At 42.4% G+C, this 21,811-nt stretch overlaps 1 long non-coding RNA gene across 1 annotated transcript; it reads left to right on the top strand.

The window, feature by feature from the left end:
- Positions 1-3,762: 3,762 nt before the first annotated feature.
- LOC120550935 lies at positions 3,763-14,262 on the top strand. Its single transcript, XR_005637806.1, has 3 exons — positions 3,763-3,876; positions 13,547-13,735; positions 13,912-14,262. It is a non-coding gene; the product is annotated as an uncharacterized LOC120550935 (long non-coding RNA).
- Positions 14,263-21,811: the final 7,549 nt, after the last annotated feature.

The raw sequence follows: 21,811 nt of genomic DNA, 5'->3' as shown, positions 1-21,811 counted from the left end.
CGCATCGAGTGTCCAATCCTGCCGTAGTTCAACATCACGTCTCCTTAAGTCCTCTAATATTTCCTCATTTATGTCATCAACACATCCATGATTCATGGAAATGTTGTGTAAATCACAACACGCCAAAAAGAATGCTGTGACTTTTTGAGGACTGTACTGTAAAGTGCCTCCTGACCTATGCAAACACCTAAAGCGCATTTTCAGCAATATTTTTCTTTTTCACGCTACATTATGGCCAAGCATGCGCCCCTAAAATAGCATCTGAATAACGCGCAACTGACTTTAGACTATAGCGCCACTGACTTTAGACCAGGTTTTTCCTGGTCAGTGGCGGAATTGTTTTCTGAAACTGCAAAATAGCACCAGGGAACATTTGCGCCGGAACACGCGTCCTCTTTTCGCTGAACTGCCCCCGGGAGCGCAAATACATTCCCTAATTTACCGAGGTGCGTCTATGGAAGTAAAAGTCCACTGTGCGTCGGGTGCAAAATAGGAACGATACATGCGTCGGTGTACAAAGGCAATTGCGCTGAGTGCAAGATAGGGCCCACAGAGTGTTAAACACATTGTCTTCTTTTCCTTATCTGTGTTCTAAGTTGAGTCCACTGCACCTCCCCAGCCACACGGCAGTCAGATGCCTGGCTTTCTCAGTCGCTGCTGCCATTTCTCTCACTAATTTAAAGCTACTGTATGGATTCCTTCAATGTCCCCGGGCAGATTTCCCTCTTCTCACTCTCCCAAATCAATCAATCACACCTAATTGCCCAATTACTGGAGTGAAAAGCTAAGGAAGGAGAGAAGGAGAGGACATTCTGTCAGCTTAGATTGCTTAGTCTCCTTTGGTAAACAGACACCGGCTAGAGTGATAAAGTTTGTCCTCCTAGAGGACATCAGCGGATGAAATTCCCTAATTAATCCAAACATTAGGCAAGCAGGGGCTTTCCAAACGCATCAGACTCTCTCTCACTGTCACACAGACCTGCTGTATAATGGACTCACAGAGAGAATACAGCACACTTCTGGAGTGGCATGTTTTTGTAGAAAGAAACTCAGAATGTGAATAGCTTAGCTTAAAGACTGGAAGCAGGGGGAAACAGCTAGCCTGGCTGTCCAAAACTGACCAATCAAAACATTGTCAGAGGTGGAAAGTAACGAATTACAATTGCTCACGTTACTGTAATTGAATCAGGGTTTTTTTGTGTACTTTTTAGGGATGCACCGAAATGAAAATTCTTGGCCAAAACCGAAAAAGAGGAAACTAAGACCGAAAACCGAAAAACCGAAATAAATTATGCCAATTATTAGTACCATTACATTTATGGCTATGACTGTGTACTAGGCATTGCAATTGTATAAATTAAAATTAAAAAAATATTTTAAAAGTTTAATTAAAAAAATATCTAGCAGAAATATGGCTACAATCTGATAGTCACATACAGTATATAGTAGCCTAAGAACAGAATAGCTTACCTATTGTTATTATTATTATTTGAGGCACTTTCTTGCAGGATTTCACTGAACATATCAGACAACGAGGGTGCATGCCCCTCATCTGGTGCAGAGACAGAGCCGGCCCGAGGAATAAGCGAACTAAGCGGCTGCTTGGGGCCCCTTGGCCACTAGGGGGCCCCCTGGCCACTAGGGGGCCCCCAACCGAGTGTTGTTTTTCCCTCTTAACATTCGCCGACGGTCCCATGTGGGCTCCCGTAGTTCCGAATGGGCCCAGCCCTCCCCCCGCACGTTTGCCATAGTGATACACAAACAACATGGCACCGACAGCGGCTAACATTAGTTATTTTCTTAACTACTAATATTACTTAACAATATCCGCCAAAATGACCGGCAGCTCATTGTGCTCTGTACCCGGCTCAAAGTCACCTATTTTCGGATTACTGAACTACCGCCTACCTGACGGAGCACCATGGAGCACCGGACCCGGTGGTGAGGAACTCTGATGCGGCTCAACACATCTACTAGCTAAAAGCCGCTGATACGACCGAGCTGTGCCGGGGGTCTGTAGCGGCTTACAACAACTAGCAATCGCCACTCTGTAGCACGGAGCTCCTCTTTTTTTTACCGCTAGTTACTACGAAGGAGCTTGCTACAGGTATGCTACACTCATGAGACCATGGCATGTTAATGTACATTACTCAGCAACAGGTGAAAATAGGGGCAAGGTTGTGCGACTAAAGTTAAAATGAATTGAACTTTTACTGAGGAACGAGAAGTGAATTACCTTTATGTGTGAAAACAGCTTTATCTCACGCATCCGTTTAGTGTTGTTGAATATATAGCATTATTATATAATTTGTTCAATATATAGCATAATATCATTTTTTCACTCTTTCACAGAGGGAGCCCCCCCCCAATACACTCAAACCAATATTTACATAAAATTGCCATGAATAATCATAATGGTATACATGCCCCTTGTATGTGTGTGTGTGTCGGGTGGGGGGGGGCCCTACTTCCTACTAACACAGAGTACGTCAGTATTGTTTGGCCCTGAAGCCCAAGTAGTTGGGTGAAGTCACTACCTTAATAAATCAAAAAGCAAAAGGCTATGAATCTGAACAAATTTAGGTATTGCCCTTCTCCAGCTGACAATCCCCAAAATGCACCAGAATACAGGAAATCACATCTACCAAATTCAAAGTTTTCGGGGGGACCACCCCCAGACCCCCCCTCGCCGTTTGCATCCACTTTTGCACAAATAGAATAGGGGGGGAGGGTCCTTATGCATCTGTGCCCCGGGGGGGACAGTAGTTCATAAACCGTCACTGTATTAATACATAACCTCACTGTATTAATTTATAATGTAACATCATAGCGTGACATTTGTGTCAATAATCGTCAAGCACAGGTGACTCCGCGTGGTGGGAGGGGGGGCCCCCAAATCAAATTCTGCTTAGGGCCCCCAAAAGGCTCGGGCCGGCGCTGTGCAGAGAGACAAGTCTTTTTTTCTGCTCTCTGATCTCCTCCTGCGCTGGGCGCTGCTCCGTGCTCCGTCTCCACGCGGGTTCTCCGCATCCATCGCGGCCTGGATCATTTCTCGTGCGCCCTGCTTTATTTCCACATCTAAGTAATGGTCTTTATAACGCGGATCAAGTACAGTCGCGATGAAGTGCAGAGGATCCGAATAGATCTCACTGAAACGTGTGCTGACAGACTCTAAGAGTGTAGGCTACTTTTCATTGTTTTCACTCCGTGGTCAGTCTCAACCTCGTTGCTTAGGAGACGCTTTGCAGATGGATCGGATCGGGTACTGACACACGTGCAGGTCGCGGTTTCTGTTTGCGCCATCACAACATTTCGGCCGTATTGTTTCGGTGATAAAAGTATTTCGGCCGAAAACCGAAAATGCCCTTTTGGGCTATTTTTGGCAGAAAATTTTCGGTGGCCAAATATTCGGTGCATCCCTAGTACTTTTACTTTTGAAGTAGTTTTTAAAATATGTAATTTTACTTTTACTTAAGTATGTTTTGTTTCAAGTATTGTACTTGTACAAATCTGTTAGTGAGTAAAAAAAAGTTTCTAACGTTGTTTAGTATCGGTCCAAAACGGAGAGGTTGAAATGTCCGTTTATGAAAATAGCCAGCCACGTGTAAACGTAGCATCAAATAGCTCACTGGGACACTTGATGGAATTGAGCCATCGTTAAGGTTATCAATTTCAGCTGTGCTTTTCCTACTAGTCAAAATGTCTGCTGTGAAAAAGGTCCATTACTGACTGTTTGTGTTCTATCTCCAAATAAAGAGATTCATATCATCTGCTAACCGTTGACTTTTTAACTAATGATCGTCTGACTACTCGTGTTTTCTCTCCATTGGACTTGTAACGATGTCGCTGTGATCCCAGATCTCAGCAATTACTTTGGTGAGTACAATGTTACCATAACAGCGCCCTTACAGAATTTGTCAGAAGCTGTGATGACAGTATCCTTCATTTAAATGTGTCTAAAACTAAAGAATTAATCATAGACTTTAGGAAGCACAGTGACAAACCAAAACTGAGTGTAATACACAATGAAAATGTTCAAACATATAAATACTTAGGCACAGTGTTTGACCCCCAATTGAAATTCAGTGAGAACACTGATAGCATTATTACAGTAAGCGAGCAAACCAAAGAATATACCTACTGAGGGAGCTTAACTCTTTTGATGTCTGTAAAAGAATTGTATGCACATTTTATCAAGCCTTCATTGAGAGCCTATTAACATGTTCTTTCTTATGCTGGTATAATGGACTATCTGTGAAAGACAAAAAGAGCTTGAGCGACATTGTTAAGGTATGCTCAAAAATCACTGGTACCCAGTTAAAAGATCTCTATTCTCTCAGGAAAACAAGAGTTGTCCAGAAAGAAGACAGAATATTGTGCCAACCAAATCATGTACTTAGTAATGGATTGGTTATCATGCATTCAGTTCGGTGGTACTATGTGCCGATACGAAAAAACTAACCGCTTTGCCAACTCATTCATTCCTTCTGCTATAAGACAGAGGGTTAAATCAATACACATAACTACAACAAAACTGGTTCTTGCACCCCGCTGCTCTGTTCCGTCACTGGCAGGTGAATGTGAATGTGTGTGTGTGTATGTGTTTGTGTGAGATTGGGTCATGTGTAAATGTGTGGATGTTATGGGAGAGAGAGAAGCATCTGTATACAGGGTGATGTATGACTGCTGCAGTACTTATTTGTTGTTTATTTTTATTATTTTTTAACATTATATACATTGTATGCTAATGCACCTTTTAACTTCAACTCTTAATGGATGGGTTGGCTGTAAAACTGAATTGCCCCTTGGAGACTAATAAAGTTATCTGAATCTGAATAACTAAAAGAAATGATGGACAAAACTACAAGTTGTAATGAATGGCCTTTAAAGTCAATTCTGAACCTCACCAGACACACGTTGGAATGTCAAAAACCCGAAACTATTTAAAACTAGAATAACATCAATGGGTTCATCTCTTTTCCACTCTTTTTTTTCTTGAAATGCACAAAGTTCTTATAAAGGGAGACGCAGAGCAAAATCTCTCTTTTTCTGGTTATATTACAAACTGTCTTCAGGGAGACAATATTTCTAAACTGAAACTTGGTAGTGCTGCACTTGAAGTTTCATGTTTATTCTGTCAAACTGTCTTTGAATACAAATGTTGTCGCGGAGGAGATCGCATCGATGGACAGCTGCGAAAGCTAAGCAGCTGGGCCTCTGCCTGAGCGTAGATGTTATTGCGGGCGTTAGCCCCTCGTGTCAGGGCTGAGTCCTCCCGCAGTTTGATGAGCCTGTTAGTTCTTGTGCATGGCTGCTCTCGCTCTGCCGAGCTGGCACGGGGACCGGGAGTCTAATGAGACACTGGCACTTGCTTTTATTAATGGCCGCACCCCTCTCGCTCATAAAAGTGACACTTCCAAGATAAGCAACCCCCGTGGCAGCGAGGTCATTCAACTCATCAGTGACACTGGGTGGCTCTGTGTGTGTGTAGCTGTGTTAGCCTGTCTTTCTGTTATGTTAAGTGTTATGATGTGCTGTATTGCAATGCATTAAAACAATGCTTCGCTTTGCTTATTTAATCCCTAATTATCATACAACATACGCTCAATTGTTATATTTCCTTTTCAATAAGAAATCATGAGCTTTTGCTAATAGAGCTTCCATGATGAAGGAATATGCATGTCCTTGTCTGTTGCTCTCATCTAGATGGACCCACACTAATCCATTGGATGATGTGATTTATCTCTTGTCTGTCCTTCACTCTACATTAATGGAAAGACACATTGGACTGGATTTTTAGCTGCCTTTTCCCTTAGTCCCTCTGTTTAGCGTCTGTTCTCCAGGGTGAAGCGAAAATAAGGCAAAGGAGGAGAAGATTGAAGAGGCCAGATGATAGAAGAGAGACAGTACGAGGCGTCAGAGGGATTGAACATGTCAAGTGAGAAGAGCGGGATGGGGGAAAATTGCATTAGCATTGATTAGCTCATCAGGGTGGAGGCACACGAAAACAGTTTTGGTATACCCTGAAACCTGTGTCTATTCAATACTAGACACAAGAAAGCAAAAAACATCGCACTGGACTACAAGCAGAGTATAATTATTGTCCGTTCAGGAACAAATTAAGTGGCTTGGACAGCATCCAGAAGTCTTCCTGCACTCTGCGATTGCAGCGCTCGCTAATTGATTTTCAGCCAGGCAAGACGTCTAAAAAAAAAAAATATTACGCAAGAGGATTAGAGCCGACGCGAGGCTCGGGGGGCACTTGCGGTTGTAGGTGGGGGAGACCTCCAATTAAATCTCTTCTCGGCAGAGTGGAGTTTGGCAGGTGTTGTTAATAATATTCTGTCTTTTATTTTTTCAGTTTCGCATGCATCACGAATGCTCATCGAAGAATACAGCTAGGAAGTTTGTGGGTATGAGAACAAAGTTGCGAGTGGTTTATCAACTTTCTCCACTTTCTCGTGTAAGCTTGTTCAACCATCATGCTTATTTTGCTACAGGAAAGCATGCCAGGCCAAGTTTGCTCCTTGTACTTAGGCAGCCATTAACATGTTAGAAAAAAGAGAGGCAAGGAAAGGAGGAAGAGAGGAGGGAAGTGAAATATAGAAGAGGATGGAGGCTATGAGGTGTTTTTAGTCTGGCTGCTATCATCATCATCTGTTCAGTGGTCATTACCGCCTTGGGAGTCGGCTGTCTGGACAAAACAACTGATGGAGGGGGCCAATGGAGCAGCTGCGGACGAAGCTCGTCCCACCTCTGCCAGCTGTCACTTATCAACAGGAGGAGGAAGAGGAGGACAAGGAAGAACAGTCCGAGTTAAAAGAAGAGGGAACGTGTAAAAGATGAAACATCTCACATAAAAACGCCACTGCAGCAATATGACAACCTATACACTTTAAAAAACATTCAACAACAGCTTATTCACCCATACACTCACAAACTCTCACATGCGCATCCACACATGCATACACCACACCCACCCACTGAGAAACTAAAACCAAAAAAACAAGGAAAAACACTCTGTTTGCCATACACACACACACACACACAACCCAGCCCCCATATCCATATACAAATGATCTATACACACTAAAACATGACATAGCACCTTCATCCCAAGCAGTCCCATTACCCTGTAACAGTTTATATACATATAGACAAGCCCCCCTCCCCAACAGTACAGGGAAGGTGTAAAACGGTATCAAGAAAACAGGGTTCACTAGATTTGAACTAATCACACCTACAGAAGCTGTCAGCGCTAACAGGAGGGGGAGGACAGGGAAAAGGAAGGTGAAATTAAAGACCCAAAAACAGAGCAGCGAGGGAGGAGAAAATACGGCAGGGGAGGTGAGAACTAGAAGGAGCAAGAAAATTACATTAGGGGATCCATTGTGTTTGAACTCATCACACCTACGCAAGCTTTTAGTCATCAACAAGAGGAAGAGCTAAATGGTTGGAGTGCGGGAGGAGAGAAGATAAAATGAAAGGAGGAGAAAAGAGGCAGAGGTGGAGAAATGGTCCACGGTGTTTTTCGTGTTCAGTTCAGTATGCCTGGCTTCTACAGACACCATGATCACCATGTCTTGTCCGCTGACAGTAAGTACAAGATGGAAGAAACTGGAAGATTCAACACACTCTTGTGAAATACAAATGAAGCCAAAACACTGTGATTCAAATCTTCCCCTTCTCGTCTGAACTGCAGTAGCTTGGCGCAGTGTAACTTAAACTATTGATATGTCTTCATGAGTGTAATGAAAATGTCAGGGCGTCATAATGCTTTTGGGTTGGACTGTCGGTACTAAAGAATAAGAGGAAGTAATTAAGAGATTTACATGACATTTCGTTCAAGTTAAAGCTACAGTGCGTAGTTTCTGCCGCCCCCAAGAGGGATTCTAAGTAATGACAACAAAACTGTCGGCGCGTCCACATGATACAAGCCTTCCGTGACCGCGCACCGCCAAGGAGGACACGGAGGGTTAAAAAAACGTGATGGCCTCTTCAGAAGAGGTCATTATCTTCACTCGAGTTTCTGCGCGGGAAAGTCACCGGACGACACAATCTTCTGAACATAGTCATACTGAGAAATACAGAGAGAGTTGTGTGGAGCTGATAGTCTTGATTAGCTTTGTATCAACTCATTTGGTAATGGCTTGAATGTAACGGACGTTCATTAAGATCAGAAAGTTACGCACTAAAGCTTTAAAGGAATAAGCCACCGTTTGTTGAAATAGGGCTTATCACGCTCTCCCCTGGCTGTAGATAGGTGGGCCAACGCATTTTTTGTCTCAGAGCAAGTAATTAGGTTGTTTTTTTGTGTTTTGTTGGCTCACTTTTACTCACAACATGCTAACCGGCAACACAGGATTCCATTCACTACGCTAAGCTAACTAGCGGCGGCGCTGCCAGTGTTGCACCGGACTAAAACAATGCATGCACAAAAAAATGCGTTGGCCCACCTATCTACAGCTAGGGGAGACCGTAATAAGCCCTATTTCAACAAACGGTGGCGTATCCCTTTAAGCACCTCAAAGATCAACAATTTGACAGTGCTGCCAAGTAGCCAATGTGAAAAGCCATGCTGTAGACTGTGTACTGCGCTAGCAGGGTCAGATATTACATTTTCGCAAATCTTCTGGTATCAATTCTCTCAGCTTGGATGTCGTGGCAAAAAAAAACAAGCGTGATTTCATTTGCTCCTTCTGCTTTTTCCTCTCCTATTAGTGAATTTATGGAACAGACGCAGACAGTTGTTCAAAGTGCAGCGCCGAGTACTCTGCAGGCGCCACAGCAACTCAACAAGTTCAGCACTTTAATGTATCTCCAAGACATACAGTTCTGAGTTGTTTCCTCTACACAGGCTGGAGGGAAATCTAAGAAAAAAATCGCTTGGATTTTACAGTAAAATAGAGTGCTGATGTTGGCAGTCTTCGCTTATGGGGTACTCTGTCTCTCTTTCTCTCCCTCTCTGTCTGCTGTTTCCCTTTCTCTACCAATCTTGTTCAGTGCCTAACGTGTTCACTGTCTGCTGGATTAGGTTTCGCTGTAAGAGGATCCCTTCGGCCCATTGTTCTTCTGGTCAAACTACTTAGTCAGAGGTGTGTAACACCATCTCACTTTTGTGGCATCTATTAGTGCCATCTTTCCTGCTGTTCTACCTATTTATGAGTTACATTTATATTGCTTTTATTCCAAATGTTTAATTTAAAGTTACCATGTGGAGTTTGCTTGTACATGCAGTGTCTTATACCAGAATGCATTGTGGGTATCCTGGAGGCCTAACAAAGTTGTCATAAAACATCTGTAACAACAAAATGCAGAACATATTTGAACCTGCATTGTTTACATTCTTGTTTGCTAGCTAACAATCTTCATCTTCTGCGCCGTTTAGTGTATTGTCACATTAAAAACTGTCGATCGGGGTAAAATGCCAGTTTCATTTACCATCACACTGGGCAAATTGCCGGGCTTAGCTAGCAACTGATAAGATATTTTCAGCAATGTTAATATGTCCTAATAATGCGAGTTGAATCTTCTCTGAATCTTCTTTCACCTGCCAACCCTGTTATTATTATATTCAAGCACTTAAATACAGAAATATAAAAAAAGTAGCATTTCCTTCACTGAAAAAAAGATAAACAAAATAAATCCTGGCAGCATCCCAGTTTCCTGATGAAATGTAATTTCCAGCTGACATGGGGGGCAACTTACTTTATTCTATGTTGTCTTATTGCTTGCATGCACAACACATTTGCATTTGGGCCCTTTGCACGAGCTAGTATAGAATACAGAATACAAATGCACCAGGGGCAAGACAAGGGCTAAAAAACTTCCCTTCAAAAAAAAAAAACTTCAAACTTTACAAACTCAAGTAAAACACCAGATGAAATGTGGCAAATTTAGGTAAATTAACACCAGGCAAACACTGTTGTGTCTGTAATGCCTGATGATGACAACTAACCAATCAGAATTAGTGTTAACAAACTGCTGATGTATTCTCCAGTGCCTTCATTATGTTCCTGGGCTGTGTGTCAAGGAACGAATAATACAGCACTTTCTTTGAAACCCTTGAAATAACATTCTGACACATTCAGCTGAATTGTGGTGCACTTGAGCAACCTTGAGTTGCTAAAACACCACCATGGACAATTCCATGTCAATTTCCGGAGAGTAATGCGTTATATTGCATGGGGTTGTGTGGTGCATCGCACAGTTTATTTTTACTTTCACTATGGATTCTATTTTTCCCGGTAAATTAAAGTATTTGTGAGGCAGTGATGCAAGGCGATACTTTTTCTCAGCAGCTGACACAGCATGCACGCTAAGGCTCTCTGCTTCATGTACCACGTCTTCATAAACAGCAAGGAATATTTTCTGTATGAATCATCACAGAGGTGAATTTTTATGTCGGGACAAGATGTCAGCCACAGAATAGTCCACTTTCAAAACCTTTTGTCAGTTATTGTAGTTTCCTGTGCAGTAAACACCACTTATCTGGTGCTACAAGCTGTTCAAAACAAATGCTAAAAATACACAGTTTGACCCCAGTTTGCAGCCCAGATGGTTTCCTGCTGCACTTGTCTCCCATCAAAATCCGAGCATCCCTTCCTATCTCTGTTCACTAGATGGCATCAGCTGGTGTGTTGCATCAAGCCGGCAGACATGAGCACAATGTTGGTACGACGGCGCGGTCCTCAGGCAAAACAGCGTGGCACTGAGCCTAATAGAGACATCGCAGAGGCCTATTAGCACAGATGGTTGTCATATGTATGCAAATGAGGAGCAAAGTGAATCGCGTAGCCCCATCAGCACCACCTGCCTGCCTCACACAGCTACTCCAAAATCCCACTTCAGCATCCACACGCACACACACGCACACACACACACACACACACACACACACACACACACACACACACACACACACACACACACACACACACACACACACACACACACACACACACACTTATGTACACACTACCTACCCTCCAACTCCCTTTGGAGGGACTAGTCTGTTCTTTCCAATCTACAGCTGTGTATTAATAAACGTACAGACATTAACATGACATTAATCATCATTTTGTTCTTTTTCAAGAGCAGACATGAGAAGGAGGGACTGGCAGAGTAGAATGACAGATACAAGCAAACTGGCGAGGAAAAGGGGCAGATCAGTTGTTCTTTGTCTTTGTTGAGGATGTGTTGAGGGTGTGCTCACTGGGGTGAGGTGTTAAGTGTGGTATTTGTGGTCAAGGAGCATCACGCTCCAGGGAGTTGGCACATTGCCCATTTCCTCTGTGTGTGCTTTAGGAGGGAGTGCATGCAACTATACCTTCCTATGGGTTTGCAAGTGTGAGAAGACCGAAGGAGTTCCTCAATGCCCCCTGTGGTTTTAATGCTCATTTTTTCTACAGCTGCCAGACAATATTCCCTATACAAGAAACCAAACGTCTGCAGCCATGCTAGCAGCTCTGTGAAGCTGCACTAAGGCACAGTTGTGCTTTGAGCTGAATGCTAACATGCTCACAACAACAATGCTTACATGCTGATGTTTAGCAGGTATAATGTTTACCAGGATCACCTTCCTAGTTAAGTGTGTCAGCATGCTGACATTTACAGTAAAGTTGCAATCCTGAAGATCTCCATTTAGTTTTCTTTGGTGGAACCTATGGCGGTAAGCAGTAAGATTACCTAGTATGGGGAGTTATTTCATTGCACACATGTGCAAAACGTACGTGGTACGTGGTACGTGGTACTTGGCGGTTGGCTGTAATCTGTGCGGTGAGTTCCAGTGCTAATTTTTGGCCCAGACAAAGGCAACGAGGGCCGACGAGACGGCGGTAGTCGGCGGGCGGTAGTCGGCCGTCGGCTTGGTGTGTCAGGGCCTTTACACATGGAAACACTGGCGTCAGCAGCTACACATGAATCCATCGACATCCGTCCAAAGTCAATCTCATCTACAACATATCATACACTTACGAGATGGACACAGATATAACTTTAACCTTTTGTGCATACATGTTTTAACCAGTTATTGCAATATTTACCTATTTATTTCACACAATGTACTCTGGCATTCTCCACCGTGCTGCCTGAAAATACTAGTGGTGTAGAACTGACTGTTCAGGTTTGCATGTTGCAGTGCAACAAAACCTGAAGGAAAAATGTCTTTTTTTTTCTTTTCTTCCTGTCTGTGGAGGATTAGTAATGACTGGGCATATTCCCATGGGACCTCTGTTTTGATAACACAATTTTGCTGGTATTCCTGATCGAATGCCAATGCAGCATTGCCAGCAAATGCCTTGGCATAAAATTTAGACTGTGGTTTCCCATATTCCACTGTAGTAAGTATAATTTAGTTGACGTTTTTATTTTGAAACAGCCAGAGTTATTCTTTTTTTTCTATTTCTTCACATTCCTTCCATTTTTGATGCTGCTTTGCAACTACCTCTGCTGTAAGACTTTGAACAGAGAGAGAAGTCCCAGTAGAAAATAATTACAGTAGTTTGTGCTTTCTGTAGGCCTATTTTTCTTTTGAAAGTCCTGTTTGCTGTCCACCATGACGTGATATCACAGGAATACATCTTCTGAGAATAAATTGCTGAAGATCAAAAACAGCTCCTTCTTTGAAAGAACCTCGGCCATGTCAGCATTTTGACAAGAAAATAAGTGGACTAATATAGAAAAAGTATAATAAAAAAGAAACATTATATTCCCTCTGCTGTGTGTGTTTTTTTTAACTTATCAAACAATGGATCTATGGATCTTTTAGAAAGGACAAAAACAGTGTCCAGTGTTGTTTATCACTATGAATAACGGCAGAATAAACTTTGTAATCCCACGGGTTTAGCAGCTTCACACTTACGTTAATCCCATGTTATACTAACAAAGAACGTGTTTTCCTAAACCTCCACAGGCACAAACTAAACAAGGATTAGAGCAGAGAAAGAGGGGGATTTTAACGCTGTTAATACATGGCTTAGAATTTTTTAAGTTGTGTACTCGATGCTCAACACCCCATTTAGGTGCTAAGTGTAATACACAGTAACTACCTAATGGCACAGCCAATTTCAAAGCAGCTTTATTGACGTTCTGCAACTGGCTTGCCCTTCATCCCAGACGGCATCCGTCGTTCAGTTTGCCCTTTTCTCACTCAGGTCCAAAACATCTCCCGTGGGTCCTCTTCATTTCCTTTCACAAAACACACTTCAACACTAAATTCCCTTTCCAGAGAACCACTGAGCATGAGCACATGGCCCTGAGCAGATTAGTTTAGCCAAATTGATATCTACTTTGAAATCTCTTCTTAAAACAAACTTTTTTAGAACTTGCTTACATCCAAGCAATTCTGCTTTTTCTCCCACTCTCTGCACACGCACCCATATTAAAAGATGATAAGGGAGCGGGGGAGAGAGTGTGTCTGTGAGTGGTTTTGAAAGAACATATAGCAGCATGTGTGATGAGCCCTGGGAAGCCCTTAATACGCCCCGTTCTTCACCACATCAAGCCCCTTACAACCCCCATACATTTCTTTTCTTTTTTTTTACAGCTTCTGTGGACCCACTACCACGTCTGCTCACCCCAGAGATTTCATTTCACATAGCAATCAGAAGATTTTAGTGCCACCAAAGGCAGAAACTGCTGAGTTCCTACCCATAATGACGGCAGTGAGAAGGGCCACCCGTTGATGAGTCACCACCTCCATTTACTGCATGGAGGTCCCACCGCCACTGGGCAGGTACAGCTGGAGAGGGCATCAGAGGGGATGTTAGAAGAATGTCATATAGTCGCCATATGTTTTTTTTTACTATGAGCCAATACAACAGTGCTTTGAGGCATTTATTGCTGTTCATTCTCTCTTATCTTTCAGGTTTTTACTAAATTAAGCCCACTAACTCCTCTTTGTGTTTCCAGAGTTGGCTGGCCACGTCTGACCACGCGTCTACTCAGCCATTGGAATATTTTTAACTATGAAGCCAACTTAATTAGTTCGAATCACAAGGCGTTTATTTGCTGTCCATCCATATTGCTCAGACAGAGATGGGAAGGAAAGCCTTCATATTTTCTGCTCCAGCCACATGGAATTCTTTGCAGAAAGAGAGTAAATGAGGAAACTGGTAACTCTGTGCCAAATTGGAGACTATTATAAATTGTACGGCAAATGGCTCCATCTGTATATTGTGTCTCTTGTACTTTTTAGTGCTGCATTGTCTGTTTGACAGATATTGTATAGATTTGTTTGAAACTTTTAATTTTGCCATATTTGACAGGTATTCCTTGCAAAATAGGTCTTCCATGGTTAAATTAAAGGTATAAAAAAGATAATAAGACAATATTCAATAGCCACGCTAACCACTCTATAAGAGTTCATCCAGCTGCTGACGTTAGCCTTAATAATCTGCTTCTTGCATTTATTCTAATCCAATTTTAGAAATGTCAAGCTCACATATCTAACAAGTGCCTTACAGTAGACTGTTGACTTATTCATCAAGGGCAGCAGGAAAGGGAAATGTGCAGATAAAAAGCAGCTCAATACAATATTTACAACAGTAACTGTTGTTATCACAATCCGCAACAATGATGCAAACTTTAGAAATCCTGCAAATGTAAAGTTTCTGGTCATCTTCTGCAAAAAGTCGCGTCTCTACACAGCTGCAATGGAGTTAATCACAGACTGTGAAAACATTCAAAGTCAAGCCTTCATTGTTAATGGCCACGCTCTCACTCTCACAGGTGGGATTCCTCTCCACCTAAAGTTGACTTGGTGGAAATATTCAGGAGGCCACAGCTGAGAAAACACATCAAACGTGAGAAAAACAGTGTATTACGGGTGTTTGACAGCACTGGATTTGCAAAGCATACAAAATATCCTTTGACTGGCTTATTATATGTATTCAACAGGATAGATTTTTGAAATCAGTCTTCTTTGATGGACATCCATCATTTTATAAAAAAAAAAAAGTGACCTTATTTTGACTTCACATTCATATCGGTCTCTTTCAGTGGAAACAAAGCAGCGCATTGTTGAGATACCGGTGTAACCATACGGTGCCTCTTGCCTTTTGACCCTGCTTGTATTATCCACTCCACTCCCTCTCTGTCTAATCCAAAGTGTGGCCTGAGGAGGACTGTCAGCCCAGGCTAATGTTAAAGAAGGCACTGCAGCTATAGCTGAGAGAAGCATGACATAATGACCACGTAAAACTGACCTTGGCAGGGGATTCCTTTCTTAACACGCACGCCATGTAGCGAGACACATCATTTAGTATTTGAGGTAATTTTCAGCAGGAGTACCAAAACCGTGATGCATGGCAGACCATATGTGCTCATTCTATTTCGCTAATTGCCATTTCCAATTTCTCCCTCTGCTGTTTCGGCCCAAAACAAAGCAATAACATAGATACCGTGGACTTTTCAAGGCCGCGTCCTTTATTTGTCAAAGCGCCGTGGCAGTTGTTTGGCAAAGGGAGTCAAGTCGGAGTCTTGATTAGTCTCATACCTCTTTCTGTAACGCCTCCAACTTTACAGCAGGAGTTCCACAGAGTTAATAAAGGAGCCGGGAGCCTTCATGTAAAGCGGCTCTGTGGATGAACGACGTCTCACCACAGTATAATGGTGCCTTTGTGAGGCAGTGGCAGTAATGTGGAACTTCATCGGTCTGACGTGTCTGCTGGGGCCAAATTAACTTTGTCATCCAGTCTTTGTAAGGTGCTTGCTACATCTATCACTTAGCAGCGCGTACGCCAAAAATACTGTTTGCATATGGGTGTTTCAGTATGAACATATTAACATGGCTTCCATTGTGTGTGTGTGTGTGTGTGTGTGTGTGTGTGTGTGTGTGTGTGTGTGTGTGTGTGTGTGTGTGTTTCTTTCGGCAGAAAGAGATTTACTTATGGAATGAGCAGTATCACATTCGTTTATTCAGCTCATCTAAAACCACACTGAGAATTCCCCTGATGGCTTCCCTGTCTGGCTGAGCTTTCCAATCAGACCTCTGTGCAAACAGTTTACAAATGTGTTTAGCAAGTATCTCACTTTGCCAGACGATGTTTAACGATGAGTCAGAAGAGGAGTTAATCAGCAGAAAGAGAGTCTCATTTCTTGCTACTAAATTGTATCTAGTTTTCTTTTGAATATATTTTAGAGGATAATAAATAAGCCTAGAATTCGTGGATTTGTTTTTTTTCCGCTCACATCATCTCTCATTCACATCACAGCACGTCACAGCGACCGCAGCCAGTTATTGATAAGTCATTAACACACATTTCTCCAGTAAAGTTGACAGGCTGTCGCAACCTGTTGTCTTTGTAATGAAAAACGACAGTCGCACACATCCCTTTGATTGATTAGCGTATGCAATTACTGTCTGGGCCATAGAGCTGCATGAAAAACAGCTCTGCCGCGGCTCCCGTCTGCTACTCTTGTGTGACATTTTAATCTACTGGCAGATTAATGGGACACTGGTAGAGAGGAGAATATTCCAGTATTGATTTTTTTCTGATGAATAAAATGCCTCCGTTTTAGTGACAGGTTTACCATATATCTAGTCAGGTCTGCAAGGTTGTTTGTTTGTGTGTGTGTGTGTGTGTGTGTGTGTGTATGTAAGAGAGAGATTTATATAAAGGAAGGGAGACAGTAGCTACAGTGCGAATGAATGATCGTATGAGTGAGTTTGTGAGTGTGTGTGTGTGTGTGTGTGTGTGTGTGTAGGCATTCCTCTCTAAGATAGGACACCCACTGCGGCGTCTCTGCTCTGTAAACAGACTCATCAGACGTCTCCTGTTCTCTGCCTTATTTCTATTAAAGTGGTCGTGTTCACATATTTCTTGTTGGCTCAAGGGAGTCCTAAACATTGTCAGAGGTGCCCACTGAGAAAAAGAAGAAAAAAATAAAAGAATAAAGAAGTGTTCCTTGGCCCCGCTGATTTACTACTTGACTTTAATTGGGTTGTAAAATCAAATCCAGAGTTGTTTCAGGAATGCCAAAATGTGATTCCCCTGCTTGTTTACAGGAGGAGTCCAGCAGTCAAGGACACGGAGCGATAGTGAGTGAGAGAAAGTAAGATAGTAGGAGAGGAGGAGGCAACGTGATAGTGGGAAAGCGGGGAAGATAAAATGCTTGTTAAAAGAGAGTGCGCAGGCAAAAGAATGGAGACAGATGGAGAAGAAGGGAAAGGAGAGGAGGAAGTTGAACCAAGTTTGGCCCATCATTTATAGCCCTGGTCTGCGCTGCTTCACTCTGATTAAAACCACCTGTGATTTATTTCCAACCCGATCTGCCTCACGATGAAACAACCAGCAGCTCTGATGTGTGAGACAGAGAAAGAGAAGGCCCACACACAAACCAGTGTAGCCAAATGCAGCCACTGTACAAACCCAGCTGCAGGATACATACACATGTAGCAAAGCAGACTCGCAGTCGGCTACAAGATCTGATGTTGAATTTGGAATTAACAGCCTTAACAGAAGAGGGTTTACAACCCAAACGTTGTGGGCCTTTAACACATCCACAAACACAAACAGTGCATATTTTCCTCTTGCGTAGTGAAAATAAATGATCATGGTGAGGCAGAGTTTTCCAGCGGCACTCACTTACTCACAGCACTGCTCGCGGTTGGATGGGCCACTGGAAGCCGAAGGGATTTGAGGATTTTATCGGCGACAAGGGGCTAATTTGCACATGATTAAGAAAACACACAGTGCAAAGTCTCTTAGCGACACAAGAGATTCAGAGCGGGGTGCGGGCACTGGAGAGGTTGAAACTGAAAATGAATAGGAGAACGAGAAGTGGGGCGGACATGGAGACAACAAACGTGCACTAAAAGTCTTGAAGTGAAGTACCTTAAAGCAGCTATTGCTTACATTCATTAAGGGCGATTATCGCAATGGAGACACTCAAAAAGGCCCGACAACTCTTAAGAATTTGTGCCTGATTTCTGTTAACATGGAGTAATAGATTAAGGTAAATATTTATCTTCATCTAATCCACGAATCATTATAATGTCATTAGACAAGAATACAGTATAGAGAATCAATGGGAAAGCCATTGTTCATCTGGAATGGTAGCTGCAGTAAAACAAAACACAGACATTTTTATTTTCTAATGCTCCTGCTGAACTCCTGAACCCTCATTATCCATTTCCACTCCAAGTCCAAAATATCATTCTTCCCTCTGATCATTTACATATACATCAGACTGTCATTATTTCTATTAGGATTATGAGACCCCTGCCTCACATCCGTTCCAAAAAGCACTTAGGGGTAATTAGGTGTAAAGCGTTGCAGAAATAAATGCCTTATAAGGAGTGATACCCATTTGACTTCTCAGTATTACATATGGTTGCATATTACTGTGGTTTTCTCCACACCCTTTCCCATCACTTTCTGTGTCCGTCTCCATTTCTCCGTCGCGTCTTACCCTTCCCTCGTTATTACTCAGTCATTGAGAAAGAACAATGCGTTTCATCGCATATGCTGATTTAACCTGCCTCCTGTGACTCCTTGGGTTTTAATACCCCCTTTCCAGTGTATACCGGCCCTGAGATATGAGAGGGGAGCAGGAGACAGAATGACTGATTGAGACAGAGACAAAGAAACAGAGAAAAAATAGCAAGAGAGAGCAAAGACCAGTTTGCAGATGTTCCCATGAGGGTGAGAAAGACTCTCTGCAGTGTTAAATACAACTGAAAGTCTACGTCACGTCCATCTGAGATGTCTTCTAATCAGCTTTTTTAGCTATATGGAGGGTAAAATACCCTAATCTACTCTACACCACTAATCCTTACACTATTCAACACGCTAGGAGAATAGCAGTACACAAGCTAAATAAAGTCGTAAAGGACAACAACCTCCCTTTGCTGTAAAAGTAAAAGTAGGCCAGCCATAAGTCCTAATGTCTCCATACTTAGAGAGAAGAAAAAAAAACACCAGCGACAGCCTGAGCTGACACTGAGGCTCGATGATGTGCTACAAAATAGTTTACATTAGAAACATGGTGTTTCATTTAGCCAGATAAGCTCGGTTCAGAGGTCTTTGCGTGGGGCTCAGCCTCCCTTTGCTGTCAGTACAAAGCCAAACTCAGAGGAGGAGGAGAGGGGGACAGGAGGGGAAGAAAAAAGGATAAGACAGCCTCTAATTAGCTATGCAAATCCCGTGCACTGGCGGATTGAGTTTTGAAATGAAATTGGTCCTTTGGATCTTCTCAGCTTCTTTTTTTTAATCTCTGCCAATGTGACCAGTTTAGCAGGGGTGGCTTGAAATGGTGAACAGAGAGGATGGAGAGGTTTCTTATTAGAATCAGTGCTTCCCAGTCCGACTATAAGACCCTTGTGAGCAGTTTACCAAACACTTGCTGAACTCAAACATATACCAACCCCCCTCCCACACACATTTTACACAACATGCGCCTAGACACGGGGCTGTCAGTGAATGGAGGTTTCATCAGTTTTCTGTCCATTACAGCTCAGTGTTCCCATGGGGCTCCTAACCACAGGTCTGAAACTGTTGCTGCTAGCTTCTGCAGAAAAACACAAAGACGTGGAGGTGTGTATGGCACAGTCTGTTGAAACAATCCAAGCAAATACTAGAATATATATGTGATAGATATAACACGTGATATTAAAGTTCATGCTGCATGCTATTTATACAGCGATTTTTTAAATGCTAGACTGTTCATATGGCTAAAAATGCTAAAGCTCAAACCTCAAAATGATTTTCGAGCTGACCGAAGCGTAATCTCAATTATTCTACAACACAATGCGTAATTCCATTATGCAGGCTGTATCTAACAACTTCAATTTCACAGTCAAAACTGTTCTCGTTTGCCAAGAAGTCATTAACCTCAAACAGCATGGCTGAAATCCTAGCAGTGGCTGTGGTGAGTTTTTAGGGTCCTCAAGGGCCAGGGGTTAGAATTAAACCATGTAACAAGCCAGAATGTGGCTGTGTACATTAATAAAAAAACTGGCCAACTCAATTTTCTCCCCTTACGTCTAATCCTTAATACTTTAAGGTTCTGTCTAAGAAACAAGCCTCACTTTGTAATAAAAAAAGCTTAAATCCCGGTGGTTTTGAAAGAGCACTTTGTTGCCCTCTCATAAAAGCTTGAATGTAATTGGACCAGTGCGTGTCCTAACCCCAACAGATCAAAGGTTAGCAAAGCAGGTACTCATTTAGCATGACAGGGATTAGTTGGCTCAATGCACCGGTTTGGCACAGAATATGTGTCTGGATCAAAGTTATGTCCTAATACGTGACTTGTAATTAGGTTCCCAAGAGAGAGAGAGGAGAGGAGAGGAGAGGAGAGGAGAGGAGAGGAGAGGAGAGGAGGAGAGGAGAGGAGAGGAGAGGAGAGGAGAGGAGAGGAGAGGAGAGGAGAGGAGAGGAGAGGAGAGGAGAGGAGAGGAGTTTCGAGTTGACATTGATGAGTTAGAGCTGTGCATGACACAAGGCAGCCCCAGTGGAAAGCCTTCAGGTCTGTTTAGGGAGAGCTGACATCTCTACTAGTTGCCATATTGCAGCATTTGGAGATGTTCCATCTGTCTGCACCACGGCACACTCATGCAAGTAATAAAGATTGATTTTAGTGTAAAATAAACTGTTATATCGTGAGGGCACAATGTAAACACAAGCTAAAAAGAAAATATATCCAAAGTGTACACAGTATATCTCAATCATAACACACAAATGTGCACTAAAACACATCCTATGCCTTCACAGTTGTTCATCCCCCCCCCCACATGCTTGTTTTCTACCATGTGGTGTAAGAAAGGGCCTCCGATTCTATTATATATAACTAATAAATAGTTCAAATGTTGGCAGTCCGTGCTACATGTAGTTATAATGATTTGGTGTGAACTTATAACATTAGTTTTTAAACCAAACATGCTGTGTATGGGAACGTGGAGCAAGTTAATCAGATGATAATTGCATTTCATAACAACTTGGGTCTTATTTTCATAGTTTGGGTCATTGTTTCTATTAGTAATAATACAATTTTATTCAACAAGATAATTGCTGAGATCTGACAACACAGCAACATTGCTAAAAAGAAGCCTGGTGGGGCAAGAAACATTAGCAGTTAGAAGATCTGTCTAAACTGTGCTTCCTGACCAAGGAGATTTGTTACTTTGATGTGATGTTATCATAACTGATAGAGAATAAGACCCAATTTGTAATAAACTGGAATTATCCTTTAAATTGTTACAGGCCAACACACTCTATCTCCCACCCCCTTTTAAATGTATTTATTTTATGCAGAAGTCAGAAAGGTACACTTTTAATTCATTGCATTATAAAGGACATGGACAAATCTACATTCCACACTATAATGATATCAACTCTATTTTACCACTGCTTAAACAAGACTACGTGTCTACAGCCATGCTAGCAGTTTTATGAGGCTGTACTTGAATGCTTATAGCATACGACAATATTAACTGGATATTTGGGATATTTTGAAGAAGGGTTGTATGAGCTACTTCTCCATAGTCAGTGTATTACCTACAGTAGATGGCGGTTGGCATGCCCCCAGTCAGGAGAAGCAGACAGGAGTACCGACACAGACGCTAAGAAATGTACTGGGGATGGAGCCACACAGCAAAACGTATTTTAGCCACTTCTGTCTGTGAGGCAGACTATTTTGTGTTGCTGTCTCTGTTGCAACTTGAGTTAATGAGTTGTCAAAACAAGTTATGATCAAAGCTAAAACGCATCTCCTTAGTGGCACAATTTCAAACTGCAAAATTCAGTCAGCATGGATTTATCAAAATTATGTGTGCTACAGCGTCTTCAAAAGTAAACAGTTCAAATGGTAC

This window comes from Perca fluviatilis, chromosome 21 (genome assembly GCF_010015445.1).
Source record: "Perca fluviatilis chromosome 21, GENO_Pfluv_1.0, whole genome shotgun sequence".
Lineage (NCBI taxonomy): Eukaryota > Metazoa > Chordata > Actinopteri > Perciformes > Percidae > Perca > Perca fluviatilis.
This window is presented reverse-complemented; position numbering and strand designations above follow the sequence as displayed.